The sequence below is a fragment of the Pteropus alecto genome, unplaced genomic scaffold (assembly GCF_000325575.1).
Source record: "Pteropus alecto unplaced genomic scaffold, ASM32557v1 scaffold333, whole genome shotgun sequence".
NCBI classification, from domain to species: Eukaryota; Metazoa; Chordata; class Mammalia; order Chiroptera; family Pteropodidae; genus Pteropus; species Pteropus alecto.
Genome location: NW_006433879.1, coordinates 1,828,325 through 1,834,324, shown reverse-complemented (window position 1 = coordinate 1,834,324; position 6,000 = coordinate 1,828,325).

Sequence of the window (6,000 nt, the reverse complement as noted above, 5' to 3'; positions counted from 1 at the left end):
AGAGAGAGAGAGAGAGAGAGAGAGAGAGTCATTCATTTTCTTCTGCACGTATATATATATAGAGAGAGTCGTTCATTTTCTTCTGCACGTGCCTTATCTCCTTTCCCCTTTGAGAATTTGGATCTTTGAATACTCCCCTTTTCAGTTATTGTTGTCTCAATTTGTCCCTAAGTCTGCTGAATATTCATTACTACTTGCTATAACAATTCTCTTCTTATTATTTAAGCTTATAATGCCTTGTTCTTAGTAAAAGTTGCACTCCTCTGCTTCTATGAGCCTGATAGTCACTTTACTCCTAATTATGTATTTTTTGTTTTTGTTTTGTTATTTTGTTTTAGATGAGCTGACTCCTTTCAGTATTTCCTGCAGTGCAGGCCTCATAGTGGAGAATTCCCTCAATTTTTGTATGTCTGGAAAGGTCTTAATTTCTCCTTTATATCTAAAAGAGAGCCTAGCTGGATACTTTATTCTGGGCTGGTAGTTCCTTTCACTTAATAGTTTAAATATTTGATTCCATTCCTTTCTGGCTTGTGAAATTTGCACTGAGAAATCTGAGGATAATCTAATGGATTTTCCTTTACAAGTTACTGTCTTTTTTTTCCCTGTCTGCCCTGAGAATTCTATCTTTGTCATTGATTTTTGATAACTTTAATACAATGTGTCTTGGTGAAGGCCTTTTTGGGTTGAGATAATTGGGTGTTCTGTTGACTTCTTGAATTCCAAGTTCCAGCTCATTCCTTAGATTTGGGAAATTCTTGTCCACTATTTGTCTGAAAATGCTTTCTAGTCCCTGCTCATTTTCCTCACCTTCGAGAATTCCCATTATTCTTATGTTTCCTCTCCTGATGGTATCAGCTAGTTCTTGTATTTCTCTTTCATTATTTTTCATTCTTCTGCTTCTCTCTTCTTCCTTCTATTTCTAGATTTCTGTCTTCGATATCACTGATCCTTTCCTGCATTTGGTCGACTCTATTTCCCAAGCTTGCAATTTCATTTTGCAACTCTCGCAGAGATTTTTTTTTTAATCTTCAGAAGATCTATTCTGTTCTTTTTGAGGGTTTCAATCTACTTGCTCTGCTAATCTTGGGTTTTTTTTAAGTCCTGAAAGTGTTGATTTGAGTTGTTTTGGATCTCACTGAGTTGTTTCAGAAGTACCATCCTGAATTCTCTGTCATTTAAGTCACGTATTTCTATGTCTGTAAGCTTATTTTCTGGAGATTTTTTCTTTCTTTCTGAGACGCCTTGTCACCTTGGTTGTTCATGGTTTTTAATGGACTGTTTCTCTGCCTGGGTATTAATGGAAATGTATTCTGTTGTTTTTCCAGAAAGATGAGTTATTATATAAAGGTCTCTCTTTAGCTTGCTGCAAAGAAGGCACTTTTCTTTTGGTTTCCTGTAGGTGGCATCTAAGCATCTTGGATCCCTGCTTTATATAAAGCCTAAATGTCTTTTTTTATCTTCTTGTAGATATTTCATCACACTTACTACTCTCAGTTTCAGTCCCTGTCAGAGTTAGGAACAGTTTCGGTAGCGTTTGCTCAGATTCCCCTGGGGCTCCGCAGTGTTCTGTCTCAAAGGGTATGGGAGAAGGAGCCCTCTGGGTTAGGGAGTGGTGCTGTGGCTCAGCCTCAGTTTTGCAACTGGGGCCAGTAAGAATCAACTGTTGTTCCTCTGTGGTCCCGTCTTGCTTCTCTGCTTTCTGCCCTGATGACTGGGCCCTGCTGCTGGCTGCTAAAAGTTTTGTCACTTCCAGGCAGGCTGATCAGGAAAGTCACCACAACTTCACCCTTCCCCCTCCTCCTGCAGGGAGCTCCAGAGGCTAGAAAAGTCCGCTTCTTTATTTCTCCCAGTCCACCGCCCGACACTCAGGGTTCTGACCTGTGGTAGCTCTTATGTGCAGATTCCATGCTCAGATGTGCTGGTGAACAGTTTGGGTGTTTTTTGTTGAATTTTAGGTGTTCGGTTTATTGTCGTTTTAAGGAGAGAGATCTAGGACGTCTCTCCCTCTGCCATGTTTCCAAAGGATCAACCTTTCTAAATTCTTTCAGTCACTGAATATTTTGATAAGACATTTCTGTTTTTTTGTGTGTGTGATATAATTAAAGCAATTAAAACAATGCCTATAACTTAATAGTCAAACACACACAGCTATTATTATAATAGATTTTAGAAAACTAAAGTGTGGAAGGATCCTTTAATTTGGTCTAGAGTTCACCATAAATGAGTTGTCAGTGCAAGTAGTGTCTTTATTACTAATAAAGTTCAAGACCTTCTCTGTATGTCAGTTGCAACTATCAAAAGAGATACTATTAAGAAGTAGCAAACTTACATATGCTTTGATAAGACATCCTAAGGATAGTAAAAATATGAAAATATGTAGAAGTCAGTACAAGGGTATTCACTGTGGAACTATTTGTCATAAGACTGGAATGAACACACATGGCTCCCAAAAAGGAACTGGTAGAATAAATTATGGTTCATCCACACAATGGAGTAATCTAAAGCAATAAAGAGAAACAAGGGATAGCTTTACATATCGTTCTTATGTGCTCTTCAAAATATAGTTCGAAATTAACAAAACAAGTTGGCCAAGAAAGTATGTATGTTATGCTACCACTTATCTATGAACAAAGCAGATACACATGTCTGTAAATTCTTATACTTGTAAAAAGTGTAAAAGATTTCCACTTTGGGAAAAATAGAGTAGAAATACTTTTCCCTATTCTTTTGCTAATTACAACAAAAATGCTGGCTCTTACATATAAAACAATATGTTCTGGCCATATTGTTGTTAGTTCTTCAGGTTTTCTCTTTGACTCATATTTTCCCAACATGGGGCTGAAAAAGTCAGTTACCTAGAAGTACCAACAGTAACAGACCAAAAAAAAAAAAAAAAAAAAGAAAAGAAAACTAGCAAAAGAAAAAAAAGAAAAGAAAACTAGCAAAAGCCTGGTCTCCTGAGCCAGGAAAAGGAGAAGCCTACCAAGACAAAATAATGACTCTGCTCTAGGCAACAGCCCAGAGAAAACAGTGCCCCCCTCACATCAGTAAAGGTTGAGCCTAGACTGCACCACTCTGTAAACAGGCACTCCAATATTGCTTTTGATGTGGTGTGTCAGTGAAGACTCAATGGAGACCTAGGACTTTCAGCTGTATCAAATAATAAAAAGTCCCCTCTCCCCTTCACAGTGTCATAGAGACCGTAAAGGAAGTCTGAATTTCATTTCCTACTCTGCAGTAATGAAGCACTCTTCACCTCTGCACTGGGGTGGAGGAAATGACAGAGAAAACTGTGGACTCTCATCACCACTCGTTGGTAATGAGAACACACCATCTGTTGTATGAGTGGATTCATGTGGGGAGCAGTAACAAGTTATAACCACCATTCTCAGATAGAAGTATCAGTAAAGGCCTAGTGGGGAGACAGAACTCTTGTTTCTGCCTAGCATGAATGAGAAGATCCCTTAACCCTAATTTGGAGGCCAATGGAGACCAAGAGGGAAAACTTGATTTTAACTTCATCTGGCCACAATAACATAATAAATCTCCCTTTCATTGGTGGAGCACTGTCAGAAAAAGCCAGCTAAAACATATGGTTTAAATAAGATGCAGAGTTTCAAAACATAATATACAACTGACAAGATTTCAATAGAAAAATCACTCATCATACCAAAAACCAGGAAACTCTTAAACTAAATGTAAAAATATAATCAGTAGATGCCAAAATAGAGATGACAGAAATGTTAGATTTACCTGAAAATGATTTCTAAATCAGTCATCATAAAAATGTTTCATTGAGCAATTATGGTATACTTGAAACAAATGAAGAAAAAAATAAAGTCTCAGTGGACAAACAAGATGTATAAGAAAAAAACAAATGGAATGAAAATTTTCAAACTAAAAAACAAAACAAAACAAAAAAAAAAACAAAAAAAACCCTAAAATTAAAAGCAAACAGACAACTCAATATATTGGGCTTAAAAGTCAAATAAAGATTCAGAGGAAAGAATAATGAACAGACAGAACAATATAAATTATCCAATCTGAACAACAGAAACATAGACTGAAAAAAAAAAAATAGCGCCTCAGAGACTATAACAAAGATTATAGTCCTGAAGCCCTTGCAGGACAGAAGAAAAAAAAGTACTTAAAATTATAGAGCTAAATGTGCTCAAAAATTATAGAGCTAAAAATGTACTCAAATTTACTCAAAATGGTAGAAAATGTTCTAAATTTAGGAGGGGAAAAGAAATATAAATCTATAGATTCAAAGATCAAAGCAAACCTCAAACAAGATAAACCCAAAGAATATATACCAAGACACATCATAAACTTGTATATACTAAAGATGAAGAAAATATCATGAAAGAAGCAGGAGTAAAATTATATATTACCTATAGGAAAAAAACAATTCAGATGACAGCATATTTCTCATAAAAACCTTAGAGGTCAGAAGGAAGGGTTACACATCTTTAAAACACTGCAAGAAGAGAATTGTCAACCCAGAATCTCATACCATTGAAAATATACTTCAGGAATGAGGGGAAAGTAAGATATTCTTAGATGAAGGGAAACTGAGAATTTATCAGCAGGAGACCTAACCTAAAAATGTCAAAGAAAGTTCTCGTAAAAAGACAGGAAACAAGGAATTTCAGAACACCAGGAAAGAAGAATAAACAAATAAGAGAAACTATAAGTAAATGTAATCGTCTTTTCTTCTACTTCTTGAAGTTTTCTAAATTATGATTGCTAGTTGAAAAAACTATAACACTATCTGATGTGGCTCTAAATGTATGTAGAAGATATACATAAGACAGTTATAAAGGGAGAGGGTAAAGGGACATAAAGAAAGTTAATATTTCTACATTTCACTTGAATTGGTAAAATACGACACCAGTTGACAGTGGGATATATATGTACATAAAACAACTACTAAAATAGCTATACAAAGATATATACTCACAAACACTATAAATAACTCAAAATGAAATTCTAAATTATATTCAAATAACCCACAAGAAAGGAGGAAAATAGAGAAACAAAAAGAGAGAAAAATAAAATAAAATGGAAGACTTATGTCCTAACATATCAACAACTACATTAAATGTAAATGTTAAAACACACTGATTAAAAGAGAGAAATTAGAAAAGTGGATTAAAACACACCATCCAACTCTATGCTGTCTACAAAATACTCAAATATGATGCCAGACATATTGAAAGCAGAAAGATGGAAAATATAGCATGAAAACATTATTCAAGAAAGAACAATAGTGACTACATTATTACTAGGTAGACTTCAGGGCAAATAAAATTACTACCGAAAGAAAGAGACATAGAATGATAAAAGGGTCAATCCATCAAGAAGATACAGCAGTCCTAAAGTGTATGCAATAAACAACAAATTTGCAAAATATGTGAAGCAAAAACTGATGGAACTGAAAGGAGAAATACACAAATTCACAATTATAGTTGGAATCTTCACTATCCCTCTCTTGACAATTGATAGAACAACTAGACAGAAACAAAGAAAAACTTAGTAAACCATTAACCAACAGAATCTATTTCAAATAAATGAAACATTCCACCCAACACCAGCAGAATACATTTTTTTTTCAAAGATCCACAGAACATTTGCCAATGTAGGCCATAACCTGGGCAATAAAATAAACCTCAGCAAATTTGAAAGAACTAAGGTTATACAAGAATTCTTCTCTGACACCAAGGAAGTCAAATTAAAATTCAATAAAAGAACAACAAGAAAGTTTCCAAAGAGTTGGAAACTAAACAGCACCCTTTGAAATAATGCATGGGTCAAAAAAATCTTAAGGGAAATAAAAATACTTATTTTGAATGGATCAAAAGAGAGAATAAAACATATCAAATATGGGGCACAAATTTGCTGAAGCAGTACTGTGATGGAAATTTATAGCACTAAAACATACATTAGAAAAGAGGAAAAGTCTCAAATCATCTATCTAAGCTTCCATCTCAAAGACCT